Raw genomic sequence first — 16796 nt, forward strand, 5'->3', positions numbered from 1 at the left:
TTTCATGTCGGTCACGCATTATATATATTCCCACTGTGCATATATGTTAATTCTCTCTTGCCTCTTACCTATCTCTGTTCACATATTGAAAAAGCCGAAGGCGCTTTTTACTGTCTATCGAGGATCAAGAAAAGGAAGTCGAGAGAGAGAGATATCTTCCGCGACGCATCTCCGCGATCATTTTGCATTTGCAAGGAACGAGTCTATTATTCACGAGACAGCTTGTCAGATTCGCTTGTCCGACACATTTTACTTTCAGAAAACATCTTAACCGACGCCGCCTCTTTTGTGTAAGTCCTTACGAGCACAAAATTTACTATTAATATGTAGAAGGTGGAACATTCTCTAGAATTGCAGAGAACGCAAAGACGCGTCTTGTAGAAAAGAATTAAATAAATTAATTATTTCAAAATTTAAAATCACATTTTACGACATATTTTGTTTCCATAATTTTAGCGAGATTTAATTATTTGACTGTGTATTTATTTTTTGGTCAGTTTTATCTTTCCCGTGCAAAATTTATTTATTAATAAATAAAAAATAATTATAAACAAATATGGAGAAAAAGAAAAATATATATTATAAATTTATTTATTTCGGAATTATTTTTGCTCCTCAAGACGAGGAAAGTATCATTAATTTAACACATATGTACTGAACAGTTGTTTCGCGCGGGAAAGAGATAAAACTGATACCAAATAAAGATTCTGGAAGATGAGAAACCTGTCTACTTGTCGTCCACGTAAAAATATGAACTGTGCACAGGAGTTTCACGGCAGGCGACTGTTTCATCCTTCTTATACTCGCCATATATATATATATACATACATATCCCGTCATAATTTTGTAGGGGATCGTGCTGGAATTTTCTGCGATTTTTCCATCTCCGGGTAGCTTCGGCAGGCATTTCGAGTCGACGGAGTGCGAAGAGAAGGACAGGAGGGGGGGAAGAGAAAACGGAATACACGCGGCAGGGAACACCGGACCTGTCCGATATGTTTTCGCTGAGTTATGAGTAGATTTGCATATAGAAACTGTCTGTGTGTGTGGGGGGCTGCGGAAACGGATTTGCCCGAAAGCGGACAAAGTGGGTGGGACGACACTTGGACATGACGTCGGTATTAAATTTGCGGTACCGACCGATCCGATCTCCGGGATTAAATATTGTTAGGACAAGGGAGAAGAGAAGACGCGAGACATATACAGGGTGTAACTAAAAAAAAGTACACGAAGCACACCATCAGGTGCAGAACAACAAACTAAATCGAAAAGTCCTGAGCCATTTTTTAATATGAGCTTTATTTTTCACGCTATAAATTGTTTAAGTTTGTCAATTAGCGCGTGGCTACAACGGAAAACAGCGTAGGCGCCACCTTAGTAGACCTTAGTACGCCTTACTGTTAGTAGGCGGCGCCTACGTTGTTTTCCGTTGTAGCTACGCGCTATTTGGCAAACTTTAACCATTTATAGCGTGAAAAATAAAGCTCATATTAAAAAATGGCTCAAGAGTTTTCGATTTAGTTTGTTGTTCTGCACCTGATGGTGTACTTCGTGTACCTTATTTTAGTTACACCCTGTATATATATGTATAATACACCTATATACAATTTCTGCACAAGTGATAGTTCCCCAAGTTTTCAGAGCGAACGAAGGAGCTGGAAGATTGTTGCAGAGGACGAAACAATTTATTCTCATCAACGTCTTTTGCTCTTAATTGAAATACGTGGCGCACGGCTAAGTAAAGACGAAAGTTCAGCAAGAGACTATTCTGAGACAGACGGAAACTCTTGCGGCACGTCGAATACAAACTCCTCTTTTTCGATCGATTTTTATCGCAATTAATTTACGATCAAGATATCGAGATATGCAATTTTTTTCGTGCGTTCAATTCTCTTTTTTTTTTATTTTAATTCGCCTCGTGCATGCAATTAAATAGAGTGCACCAACACGCGCGTTTCGTCCGATTATAAAAGGTTAATTTCCCTCGATAAATTTGACTCGGTTCGGGCAAAATCTAGTTAGCCGATGGCTCGCTTCAATCTTTCATGAAACGACCGTCGTGTATTTACTGCGGAACTCTTGTTAATGGTCGGCTCGTTCCACATCACCCGTGGCGGTTTCGGACAATTGCAGCTCCGGACTGCGAGCTTGTAATTAAATGTTTCCGCGGCAATCCACTTAACATCGTAACACGGGTCCCTGACTTAAGTGAATCTAAGATACATACATTTCCCGTCCTCGTATCTCCATTTCGCCGCGAGAATTACAGGCACCGTAAAGAAACAGCTGGCAGATATTACATGCATTTACTAGCTTCCGCAAGTACTTTTCTTCCTCACATCTCAAGTAAAAATAATTAATAACAAATTAATAAATTTTAAAAATAAAAATAAATTATAAATGTGAATAAATTTTAAAATAATAAATAATAATAAATACATTTATTATTTAATTTCTTAAATTTCCTATAGTTCAAATTATTATAAGAATATGTATATTGTTATACTATTAAATTTTATTTTGTTGCTGAAATATATTTTTATTAATATAATTTTCAATTAGTTGTCGCAATTGTTTACAGTTGATCGGTGAAAATTTTAACTATATGAGCATTACAATGGCTGCATATTATCATTCTATCCGATGGCAGAGCGTAAACACGTCGAAAGAATGCACGTCAATTTCAGTAACATCGTTGAAATTATAGAATATCGAATACGCGAAAGTTACATGGTGTTTAAAACCACATTCACAATGTATGTGTAACATAATCCTATGTTAAATTTTAAACTTATTTGGTATATTGTATGTGTTGTGCGCGCATAGCAGAAATTTATTTATAATTACTAACTATACGGTCTCGTTTATTTCCGATATATCCGACTAAATGCCGCACGGACTCCGTAATCGAATTCTTTGTCAAAATTCGCGAGAGTGTTTACGCGTACGTTATCAATGAATCAATATTGATTTCGATATTATTTATTAACAATATTATCAATTTCTATTTCTCGTTAAAGAAACCTAATAATATCAATTTGTACGAAAAAACAGCCAGGATATATTCATCGAATAATTTGCATATAATTTGATCATCCGTTGGAATGGAAAATTCATATTATCGCGTGCAATATGTATTTAACTAAATTTATATAACCGCTTATTTATTATAACCAATCAAATTACATATAAATTTCGTTATATGTCGTATACTCTTTACGGAACAAGTATATAATCGAAATTAATACGAAAAAAAAAATTAATACAATATATTCAATTTAATTTTTAATTATCGGCAAAACAATTTTTTTTGCGCATGAAAAATGACGTATTTAATCGTACGAATTTTTTCCAGGTTTCTGAGAGAGTCCGAGGTCTAGAAGTGTCTCGATTCTGATGCACGATATCTTCGATCGTGCCGGGTGAAAGACGACAATGGGATACGAAAATTGGATAGAGACATAAGACGCGACAAGAAGCTCCAGGAGCAAGAGGACGAGAGAAACTGCTTAATCTTTCATCAATTTCCTTAATTAACCGACAACAATAGCAGCTGCTTCGTCGATCCTCTCTACAGAAACAGGCATCCCGACATCCCCACGGGACGTATTGCAGGGTCGGTCAAATTCGATGTCTAAAGGACTATTTGTTCGAACGAAAGAGAGAGAGAGATTATTTCCTGTATTATACGAAATAAAAGTATCATTCTTTTTGTACACGATATACTGCATGAAAAGATTGCTATAATGAAATATAACCCTCCCTTATTTTTATGAAAATTTCTTATGACAAAAAAATTTATTATGTTTCGGGAAACAAATTTTATACGTATCGCGTCGATTAATTAAAATTTCAGAAAAAGCAGCGCAAAAAATATATGTAAAATAAAAAAATAAAATATAATATAATATATATATATATATATATATAATATACATATAATATAATTAAATAATATATATATATATATATATAATTAGATTTAAATATAATATATAATAAAATTAATATAATAATTTTATATAATAAAATTATTTTCATCCTTGATAATTTCACTTTTCTCTGATCGGAAAAATCGGAGGAAGGTGCATGCGTGTTTATGCGCATTATCGACAAGAGTGGCGTGCAAGGCGAATCAACCACGACGAAATTCCTGTCGAAACAAAACCTATTGTACGTGAGACAAAGACGAAGAATCCGATGCGCGCATTAGTGTTCTATATACATACACCGATTCGATGCGATGCCGGCGAAAGGGTTGAGCAAACCGGTCTCAATAGATACAGGAACAATGGTAAGAACCCGGGGATGACTGTCGTTTCCATCCCTCTCGCCTCTGGCCTCTCCACCCCTTTAAACAAAGCTCGATCGGCCGCGACCAGAAGGCTGAAGCGACCTCGACACTTTAACGAAACGACGTTTCTTATCGATCCTTCTGCTTGCGCTTGGACGACTGCACCGAGAACGAGAGGGTGTACAATTCACCCCCCGTTGTTTTCCCCTCTTTATCTTTTTTACCGGGGTGTCCAGCAGACTCAATGAAAAAAATTCCCTGACTTTTCAGATTTTCCAAGACCAGAAATTTATTTTTTCCCTGATTTTTTAGTATTATTTTTTCCAAATATATATTTATATGATAAATCAATTAAATGTTAAATCATGAAACTCTTGAGATATTTTTGTCAACAATAAAAAGGTTCGCAAGTTAAAAAAAAAAAACAACAATTTAAATCAATTATACAATCTGCATTATGTCACTATAAACTATTTAAATGTGATCACCTTTTTTATTTATATTATATCAAATTTTATTTTTAATATATTTTAAGAAATTATAATACATATATTTTAATACATTTAATGGTATCCAATATTACAACAAAACTTTTAAATAAAATATTTCCAATAAAATTAATGTATTAATTTTTAAGAAAAAAATGAATTAAAATGAAGTTCTCGAACAATATTATAATTCTTGAGCACAATGTTATATTTTGAAATATAATAATACATTGAAATAAAATAACACGTGGATAAATCGATTTTTCACAACACAGAAAATTAGCATACCGCATTTAATAAAAAATTATTGACACAGATGTAGAATAATGTGAAAAAAAAAATCCAGATTTATAAAATTCCCTAACAATGTCTGGTTTTTCAGATTTCCCTGATCGCGTTTACTGTAAACTCGGTTTATGCCTGAGCCCTTGATAAACACAGAGGGTTCCCCTTTTTTTTTTTTTTTTTTTTTTTTTTTTCAAACAGAATCAGGTCAGCGAGAGATAACTCACACAAAGTTTGGCCATTTTTTCCTACCCGGCCGCGGCAGCGTAAAATGAACTTTCTCTCTATGGAGGATGGCGAGAGGCTCGAATTTCTCCCTCCCTTCTTTTTCTACCCCCTCAACCGCGCCACGCCGCAATTTAATAAAGTTGGGCATTTAATTAACGCTTTTTTATGGCTTTGGATGTTTCGAGTTAGTTCGCTTTAAGGATGAAACATCGGAATTGCTCAAGTATCCCGCGATGCAGTGAACCGAAAGATTGCGTTCGTTTTATTTTAATTAATACGCATACTTTATATATAAAGAGAGAGTTCACCATTTGATTAAAGTTCTAAATTTTCCTAAAGTTTCTACAAGAGTAATTAATGAGGAATATAATTCAATTAACCAATTCTAATATTACAAATTAATTATGTTAATGCATAGACTGAAAAAAAGTTTTGATTAAATAATATAAGGTTTAATCAAGTTAACAAATTTTTTTTCAGTGCATTAATGAGCAATATAATTAATCTATAATATATAATATCTAAAATCTAATCTATTCTATAATACAAAAATAAAATATAATCTAGATTTATTAATTATATTTTATATTACTGTAATATTAATTATATATTTTATATTAAAGATATTACATTATTATAAATTAATCATCATATAAACGAGAGTATATAGCCTAATTATAATTACTCATTAATAAAATTAATATAATTGCATTATGTTAATGTAATTATATAAATAATAAAAGTGCATGAATATTAAACATGTCTTGGTCCTCTGATAACGTTTCAAAATTTGTTATTGATCACAGAGGAAAAGAGAGAACCGAATAATAATCCAGCAGGGTCGTGCATGCGCCGCCATAGATTTTATTTTTAATAACCAGATGCGTCTCTCGGCTTACAGGTAGAGGTGTGCCGTTCGTGTAATCCACGTGGTTGCAGTTGTGTCTAGCGTGACCTGTATGCTAAGCCCTCCACGTCTGCGGAACCGCATGCATCAAGCTGATGTAGGAGACATTAATGCCACGTCGTACGAGCCACACGTGCCACATCGTCTCGCGCCGCGTTTCAAACCGCGCCTCGGCGCCCGTCAACCTCGGATTCTTCATCTTTATCTCCGGCCAGAATTCCATTTATCTCCGTTACACCCCACCGTGCAGTTTCGCGCTCGAGAAAGCATTTCGCTATCTCATTATATCCATCGAATATTCCTCGATGCGCAGACTATAATATATATATATATATATATATTTTTTTTTATATTCATAGAATATATTTATAGAAAATAAATATTTATAGAAAAAATATATTTATAGAAAATATATAATATCTAAAATATATATATTTTAGATATTACATTATATAGTTTATAATGACATAATGCAGATTGTATAATTGATTTAAATTGTTGTTTTTTTTTAACTTGCGAACCTTTTTATTGTTGACAAAAATATCTCAAGAGTTTCATGATTTAACATTTAATTGATTTATCATATAGACATATGCAAATTATTTATTTGGAAAAAATAATACCTACTAAAAAGTCAGGGAAAAAATTAATTTCTGGTCTTGGAATATCTGAAAAAGTCAGGGAATTTTTTTCATTGAGACTATAATACATATATATTTATTATAGTAGACGCGTCCCTTTATAATATTAAAATAAATTTATTTAATATTAAAGGTTCATCGACAATGTAATTTCATAAGTGATATAAGACAAATTTCTAATTTCAGATGAGATTTAAAATAAAATTTATACTTGTAAATGTTTAATAATTATTATACAAATTTTGTTTCAAATCTCACCCGAAATTAAAAAATTAAAATTTTTCTTATTATTTATAAAATTACATTGTCGATGAACCTTATTTAATATTACTAAAAGAAATTGTACTTGAGCGATCTTTACAGACCATATTTTTAACTAAAAACATTTTTTTTGTATTTATAAATATTAAATAATAAATGCATGAAAGTTTTTAAAATAATCTACTATGCAGTTTAACAAAAAATTCTCAAAAAGCACCTTATTTTTAGCTTTCTAAAGCAGGCGCTCCCGTCAAAACAAATTTATTCTTTTAAAATTATTTGCATTTATTTTTAAATTTATTTGAAATTGAATTTATAATGCCAAATCCAATACATTTTATTTATGGATAATAATTTCGAAACTATCGAGGGAGATAACGTAATTTATCGCGACGTATAAGAGAAAAAAAATATATATATATTAATAATTATTAATTATTAAACATTTACAAGTATAAATTTTATTTGAAATCTCATCTAAAATTAAAAATTTGTCTTATTACTTGTGAAATTACATTGTCGATGAACCTTTAATATTAAATTTTAATATTATAAAAGGACGCGTCTACTTCAGAGAAAAGTTTTGTCTCGTTTTTTGAGAATTTTTTTGGACAAACTTTACAGCGAATCATTCCGAAACTTTTAGGCATATATTAATATATATTAATGTATTGATAAATTCGTTGTAAAGTTTGTCCAAAAAAATTTTCCAAAATCAACAAAAAAATTAAAAGAATATTTTTAAGTCAGCTCCTTAATTTTTCAAACCACAATCGAGATGAATAAAGTGTAGATTGTGGTTTTAAAAAAATTAAAATAAATTTATTTGATAAATTAGACAGTACTATGAATAAAAAGGGATTATATTCGGGATTAAATGTGCAGGAAGAATTCTCCGTCTGATTTTGACAAGCGAAAAGTCAATTTTTCGGCCCAGTAGTGAGAACCATTTGCGTATAAATTGTGCGCGAAGGAAGATAAGAGACGCGTTATTGCGCGCGAAAAATATGAAATACGCATTGTCGACTTATAACAAGGAGGCGGCATCATATAGTCGATACCAGACGGAGAGGCTCTGCGCGAGAGAAGCTCAAAACCAAAAGAGCTTTCCCGTGTCCTCGGCAGTCCTCTCTAATGTAAATTTACTGTCGGGCCGTTACTCTTAGCAGTTTTCTTTCTTACGGGATGCACTTTTGCATCGCCGCTCCTTAACCTATGGGCGCGTCGCGAAGGGATAAGCGTATTTATGAGGTCGAGAAAAATCGGCGGGAAACGAGACCGCAGCCACGAGGTTGCCAGAACATATTGATTTTTTTCTCCTTTTTTCTGTTCCGCGCGAGAAAATTCCTCTTCTCTCGAATCCTGTATCGACCGTTCCGCTTATCATCGGTATCCTGATAGGATCGTGCTTCCGTCGTTGAGGAATACACTTGGTGAATAGAAATAGGGTACGAGGAACCTTGCTGCAGGCGTCGATACTTCGTACATACAAATAAAGTATAGTCGCAACGAAAAACACAATATATATACGGGATGATCCTAGATGGTTGCCGCGATTTTTCAAGTACTTTCGGGATTCTGACAAAAAAAGTCACGAACGGAAATTTATTAGTTTTTAACCGGCAACAAATTGCAATAAAAATTGGCTCCACATTTTTTGTTTGATAAAAAAGCAGGTCACTCTGAATTTTTTACATGGAACTGCGCTTATTTTTTTATTTTTTTATTTTTTAATAGTAGACGACAGCAAAATAAATTTATCTAGTACGCACAATGTCATTTTAAGTTACATTACAACTCTGTAAACCATTTTCAATTTGCTGAAGCGTAATTCTTCGTTATCGAAGAAGATACTCGAAATATAAGTATTGTAGTAAGCAGATATAATATTTGATCTTGTTCAGTTCTTGATGTTGCTCAGTTTAGTTATTAAAAAAAATAAAACAATTATAATAATTAAAATAAAATGATCAAAGTAATCAAATAATAAAAATAATTTAAAAAAGGATAATTTTTGTTAATTTGGTTATTTGGTCATTTTGATCATTTTAATTGTTATAATTATTTTATTTTTTTTTTTTAGTTTCTAATTATAGCATGTTAAATAAAATGATCAAAACAATCAAAATGTAAAAAGTAATCAAATGATCAAATTAAACAGAATTTTTTTATTATTTTGATTTTGTGACGACGAAAATAATTGAAACGATCAAATTGATCAAAATTCTCAAAACATCAACAAGCATGAAAAATAAATAATTAAAAAAATCTTTATTCAAGCGAAAAGTTAACCCAAAAATCTTGATTTCATATATTCCCTCGGGGACAAAAACTGCAATAAAAATAATGCACCAAATATAAAACAAACAAAGTTCGAAATTGTTTGATGCTTGAACTCACCTGAACTAATATTTTTTTTCAGCTACTATAGATTGATATCTCAAACGTTTTCGATTAAACGCACGCCCATTGGAAGAATCGTTAGGCGATAAATTCGAACGTCACAGATTACGTATGACGGAAAGCGATGCGTTCGAATGGAAATTGATTTTTGTAACGCTGGGTGGAACGTGAACGCGTTATTTCTCGCGTGTTCACGCATGGACCGATAACAGTGTAATTTATCAACAGATAAGAGAGAGAAAGTGTGTCGTCAAGTGTGATCGACATACGTTTCATATCCGATGACCGCGATAGCGGCGAGCTACACTGTAAAAAAATTTTGTAAAATTACATAAATAATAAATGTAAAATTACATGATAAATAATGAAAAGGTAATCATTTCTATTATTTATCGTGTAATTTTACATATTTTTGTGTAATATATTACATATTTTTTACAGTGATACACTGTAAAAAAAATATGTAACATGTTACATAAAATATGTAAAATTACATAAATAATAAAGGTAAAATTACACGATAAATAATGAAAATATACACATTTTCATAAAAATATGTAAAATTACACTTATTATTTTATTATTTATGTAATTTTACATATTTTTATGTAATATTATTATACATATATTACAAATTTTTTTATAGTTATGTCACGTGTTGGCAGCAGCTTTTATGGGGGATTCTACGAAAATTCATAAAAAATCGATTCTATAAAAATGTGCTTACAGTTTACAGCATAGCCCACTTTTCGGCGGAACGTACCACTATCTCTCTCTTTTTCGAATTTATCGCGTACTCAAGCTAGAAATTCTGCGTTACCATTGTATAAACTTTGTTTCTTCCGTTTCATACGCGAAATAAATTTTACGTCAATTTCACTTACTTCCTTCACGGTAAAAGGCAGAAAGTTAATTAAACGAGTGGAAAAATGTACGTCAGAGTATTACATATTTTTACGTCTTTACCTTGCACAGAGACACGTCAATTATAAACGACACGGCGATAAATAAATATATACCGATAAACATTTTAAAATATCGCTAGAATTAATGAACTCTTTCTCAGAAAGAGAAAAAATAAATTACTTTTCTAGTGCTACGGTAGAAATATGTGCGTATACCAATTTACTCTCCAAGTTGCGACATGTACAAATTTCGCGGAATATTTTTCCGCTGCGAAAACAGAAATGGGGGCACGGACAAAATTTTCCCTCGTTTAACCATAACTGTCGGTCCTGCAATTTACGCATAGTCGCATATGTGTGTCTGTGTGTGCAGGTTTGCAAACATTATTTTTATTTATTAATTTTTTTTTTTTTTACAACCATCCTACGGTCCGTATGCTGCCGAAAGACGAAACTTCGAGACGAATCTCGCTCGCGGAGTCACGCACAGTGATTCTCGAGGAATACAAGGAAAGGGTTGGGCAAAAAGGACGGTCGCAGGGAAATGCGAAGATTAAGAGCACCCGGGGGACGAATAAAATGGGTAGAAAAGGAACAGAGAGAGTCCGGGGGTTGATGTCGAAAAGGACGTTTCGTCGCGCGTCTCGCTTACATAATATTTCTCGTCGACGACTTGCAGTTTCGTTGAGAGACGCGTCTCTCTTTCTCGACCTCATTCTCGAACTAGACGCGACGTAGTGGATTCACTGCGAGAATAATGGGGTGTGATGGATTTACAAGGTACCTTTCTTCTCGCACTCTTCACCCCGATGCAATTAATGGAGTATCTCGTCGGGCAGATATTTACGAATATACAAGTTTAGCGTATGCCTTACGTAAATTATTAAATTATACACGGAGAGAATTTTCGCTTAGAATTTACCCTGAAAATCATGATAATTACGGACAATTTAATATTGGAAGAATTTTATAAGAATTTCTATGATTAATATTTATTCACAATAACAAATATTAAATCAGATAAGAAATATATGTCGGCTCTCAATATTATTAATAATAATAATACATGAATTTTAAATCGGCCAATAGAGCCCAAGCGCGAAAAATTTATTCTTAATTAAATAATCTTAAAAAAATATTAATATGTAATAAAAAAAATATTAATATGTACATAGTAAAATTCATCGAACATATTTTATATTTTATTGTGGTAAATATTAATCAGAAAAATACTTATAAAATTTTTCCAATACCATATTATCCATGATTATCATGATTTTCAGGGTAAATTCTAAGAGAAAATCTCTCTCTGTATATAATTATAAGAAAATAATATAAAACAATTCATAAAAATCAATAAATGAATTATATAATAGATAAATTATACAATCAGTATACAAATCATTACATAATAAAATCAGTGTAATAAATATTTGTGAGAATCTTATTTTGTCGTTCCTTTCAAGAATTTATTTTTGCATCGCTTAAAATATTAAAAAATATCAATGTTTGATAAAAATATATATGTAATAATTTTCATCCAATAAAAAGTAATATGAGTATTACAGTAAATATTGGTTCATTGATTTAATGCTTCCGTGGAGGAAAGAAATGTACGCGATCGGCGCGAAAAATTGTGCGCTTTATTTATATAAATAAAAATAGAAAATTATTGTATTTCTTTCCGTTTTATTTTCCTCGCAATATACGGGCATCATTTACTACCGAATTGGGATCTCTCAAGTGAGTTTTGCATAGGTCGAGAAGATTTTCCTGTGATTTCCCACTCGGCGCAAGAGTTATTTTTACCCTCCCGACGTCGTGCGCGAGTTCCTTTAATTCCAGATTCGAGATTGAATTAATCGAACGGCGGGATTGTCGGAAGTAATAGCTGCGTCGCCGTGAAGGCCACATCGCATCGGCTTTATTCGAAATTCACGAACCAAGGATTTCCACGACGGCGTTTGCAGCGGGAGCGAATAGAGGATTCCTGAACGAAAGGAGATGCACTTTATTGATGCGTGACAGAAAAGTGCGGGATTAACGATAAGCTTTATAGAGCATCTTTCTAAGACGTTCTTTATATTCTCTAATCTGAGCAAAATTCAATCTATTATTCGGAAAGAAAAATGTGCGAATATGTATGTAGTTGCGTGTTCTAAAAATTATATAATAAAATAATATATAATATTATAAAAATTAAAATAACATATATTTAATAAAATATTATATGATAAAAATAACATGAAGATATATATGTATATTTGCTTTTTATACGTCAAATATTCTTTCTTCATTTTTTTAGAGCGCGATTTTAAGGTAGACTTTTTTTCGAACTACACATTTTTGACGGAAAAGACAGATATAATTATTGAAAAAGATAAAATCTTTTCGAAAATAGATTCAATATACCTAATAGTCGAATTAACCTTGACTAAAAATTCTAAATATAGTTTGCAGTGTTATACGACTTCAATGTCAAATTAAAATATGTTAACTGACCAGTTGCATAAAGAGACTCATTATAATTAGATTATACATTGGATGTGAAAATTAAGAGTTTAAGTTGTTGTTAACTAAAAATTAATACAAACGTAATAAATGTGTTAACCAATTATATTGAAAAAAAAAAAAAAAAAAAAAAAATTATAAAAGTAATTCGTATCGACACTTTCCTGCACAAAAGCTGTGTGTTATATTTTGATTAAAAGCAAATGGAGAAAAAAATGTCACGTCAATTGACATTTTTTAAATTCAACATAGTGAAACTTAAATTAAATAATGCGAATATAAAATAAAACGTTATAATATGATCATATACGAAAACACGAAAACACTTTGCGATAGAGGCGATTTTTTCACACTGCTGGTCAGTGTCAAAAGCTGATCCGTTCTTTCTAATCGAACTTCGGAATAATGTGATTGGACCGATATCGCCGCGAAATGTGTGTAATGGATGTTTTTTACTCCGGCGCGGCGTGGAAACAATTTTTCCCCGTAAAATTTTCACGAGAGCCTCCGCGCAACATTCCGCGAAAAATGATTCTCGTAAACGCGGCTGGGAATCGGACGTAGGTAGCAGATAGGTATCGTTGGTCGCCAGGGCGTGCCAAGCCAGCCGCCATGTAACGTTCACTTTTCTTTCTTCTTTTTTTTTTACCAATTTACAATTTCATCCCCTCAGTTTTACGATAGCGTAAAGCGTCCATAAATTCTGCGGAACGTATCCGTCGTCCGTTATGGCCGCGAACGCGATTTTTCCTTCGCGATAAACAACTTTCGGTATGAAACCGCGGCGGCAGGTAATTAATGACAGGAAACACCGTAAGCCGCAAAGGAGCGTTGATCTAATTTTAACCTGTCATAGTTGTCGCGTTATCGTGCTACATAATTTGTTGTAAAAGTTGCAGAAATATGGGTCGCCCCCCTTTATAATAAAAAAAAAAAAAGTACTTTTTTAGAAAAGTTACTTTCGTGACAGCGCTGAGAACAAAATTGTACGATTTATATATATTGTATATGTATCTGGTAAGTTTCAGTGCAAGGCAGAATATATTATTTGCTTCGCGAGAGTTTTGCTTTCTGAAAAAATGAGGCAAAAAAAGTTGATAGAAAAGAGATTGAACTAAATAATAGTGAAAGAAAAATGAGAACGATGAAAATTATTATACTTCGTACATAACTTTTTCAAAAATAGTTAATATAATACAGCACAGTTTTTTATAGTTTTCAATTTATATAAATATCTATAATTTGTGTGCATAAGTGTGAATAAGTGTATACATTTATAATTACAAATTAAATAAAGCAAATCAAATACTTGAAGCTTACACAGAGAGAATTTTTTCTTAGAATTTACCATGAAAATCATGGTAATCGTGAGACAATATATACTGAGAGAATTTTCTTTTCAAATTTACCTTGAAAATCATGATAATGGGACAACATAATATTGGAAGAATTTTATAAGTTTCTCTGATTATTTATCACAATAAAAAATAATAATATCTATCACAATAAGATATATATATATATATTCCAATTTTACTATGTACATAGTAAAATTTACTATGCACATATTTAAAATTTTTGTGGTGAATATAAGAGAAACTCTTATAAAATTCTTCTCCAATATCATGTTGTCCCATTATCATGATTTTCAAGGTAAATTTGAAGAGAAAATTCTCTCACCATGTCATTCAAAAATTAAAATTAAAATTAAAATTAAATTAAAATTAAATATCAATTAATTTATCAAATAATTAAGTTAAATCAAATAAATTAAAAATTTACCGTTCAAAAATTAAAATTATATAAATACTAAATTATTCATATCAATTAATCAAATAAATCAATCAACATCATATAAACTTGAAGCTTATTTAAAAATTAAAACTAAAATTAAAAATAAAAATACATAAAAATGAGAATAAAAATAAAACTAAAATAAAAAATGTTGCATATGTAACAAATCTGCGATTATATAAGTTCGAAACATTTTCCGATTCAGCAAAATGACAAAAAGAGGAGAAAACGGTAACGTTGACTGTAGTAATGCATGACGATGTGTGCCATACGGTAATTATAAGGATTCGAGCACTCGTGCACTAAAATACCCGTCATTAGAACGATAATGGTACGCTGAAGCGAGGCGATTTCACGTGGTATCAGCATTCTGGCCGATCGGTCCAGATGCGAGATGACACTCCGAAAATCGCGGCTACGTCATCGGAGATACTAACACGTTGTCGTAGCGTGAGCGAATTTTTAAAGAAAATTTCACTCGCCTTTTTCGCGACTGTGGAAAATTCTGTGCATTTCACTTGGAAATATTAAGAAATATTATAAAAAAATTCTTCAAAGAGAATAGAAGAAATGAGATACAGAGATAAAGGCTGATATACACAAAGAATATTCTAATACAGCAGCTTTATTTTCCAGTAGCAGTATTTTCTGCATTATAACGTTCGGTGAAATTCCTTTCTCTCGCGACTTTCACGAAGACCATATCGTATCGTATTTGTCAATAGAGAGATTATCTGATTTATATGTATACACACTGGATGTAAACTAAATCCTCCGGATCGTACGACCAAGTTGGTTCACACGCAACGCACCTGTCGCGTTAGATCGGACACGATTAATTAATTTCCGATAACAATTAAGTGCCGGGGTATTAGTCAACGTTAAACAAGGCGATTACTTATTTAGACTGAAACGTTATGTCTCCGGGCTTCTTGCCTCTGTCTTATTGCAGGTCAGCTTTAAGGAGATGCTGACCCTGTCTGTTTTACCGACTTTGAGTTTAAAGGCTTTTCTTTTTATTGGCTATACAGATTGAAAAATCCTTTTCTACAATTAAAGTACCGATAATAATGAACGGAAAGCGTTAATTTCGTATAAAAAATAAAAGTTAAAAAATTACAGTTTTTTTATCGGCCTCTTGCATCAGCTCATAACAATACTTATTTAATACAAAAGTTCTGTAGTTTATTTGTGCACAAAATATAACGCTCCCAACAGAGATGATATGAAAGAATAATGCAGAAGTAATAAAAATGAAATTAAAAGCTTGTATCAAACGATTCGGAGGATTTTTCAATCTGTATAAATCAATAAAAAGTGAACCTAACCAAACTTAAAGTCGGTAAAACAGAACTACGGCGGCATTTCCTTAAGCTCGACATATACGTAAATACGTTAGATACATGAACTAACCAAAGATCACGCCGGGGAGTGTAAGACGATTAATTCCGGCGGAATTGAATCGCTAGTGCTAATTCTCGCAAGATCTCTCGAAAGTACGAACAAGGGGGCTTCGAGAGACGTTTGAGAGGGAGCGAGTGAGAATTGTACTATTCCCCTGAAACTTTTGCGTGTCGTGTCGAAAGTTTGTTATAGATTTAATTTCGGTCGGCCAAATGTTGACTTAATTCACCGAATACCAGACAGCTTTGACTTACAAGACTGAAATTAGTCTTCGGATAATTTTAATTTAACGAGAGACTTTTGCGAAAAAGATACATAAAGTTAACTCCTCTGATCTTTCATTCCGTTTATCTCTGAATTTTTCGAGTGTCAGTATTTAGTTTTAAATTAAATTTCTTGTTTCTGTAAAACAAGAAATTAGATATACATACACATATAAAATATATATATATAATATATAAATATATAAATGTAAAATTTATAAAAATATAATACATGAAAATAAATATATAAAATGTATAATATATAAATATAATATATATGTATATCTAAAATACATAATATATATAACTTTTATTGTGTGCAACAATCATTGTGTAGTAGAAGGGAATAATCAAACACACACAAACGTTCGCTAACGAGTTTTGCGCGCACTCTCTCTCGTTTCATTAAACA

The 16796-nt window shown here is 31.9% G+C and overlaps 1 protein-coding gene and 1 long non-coding RNA gene across 5 annotated transcripts in view; one reads left to right on the forward strand and one right to left on the reverse strand.

Moving 5' to 3' along the window:
- The window catches only part of LOC114945633 (uncharacterized), a 149364-nt gene extending 145645 nt beyond the window's left edge, over positions 1-3719 (forward strand). For both annotated transcript variants that reach the window (XR_014925495.1, XR_014925493.1), the window contains exon 4: positions 3356-3719. This is a non-coding gene — a long non-coding RNA (uncharacterized LOC114945633). The remainder of the gene's footprint in view (positions 1-3355) is intronic.
- Positions 1-16796, reverse strand: part of Pgant2 (polypeptide N-acetylgalactosaminyltransferase 2) — a 357271-nt gene that overhangs the window by 143007 nt on the left and 197468 nt on the right. The window lies entirely within an intron of this gene.

The sequence above is a fragment of the Nylanderia fulva genome, unplaced genomic scaffold, assembly GCF_048542155.1.
Source record: "Nylanderia fulva isolate GAGA-0341 unplaced genomic scaffold, ASM4854215v1 Scaffold11, whole genome shotgun sequence".
NCBI classification, from domain to species: Eukaryota; Metazoa; Arthropoda; class Insecta; order Hymenoptera; family Formicidae; genus Nylanderia; species Nylanderia fulva.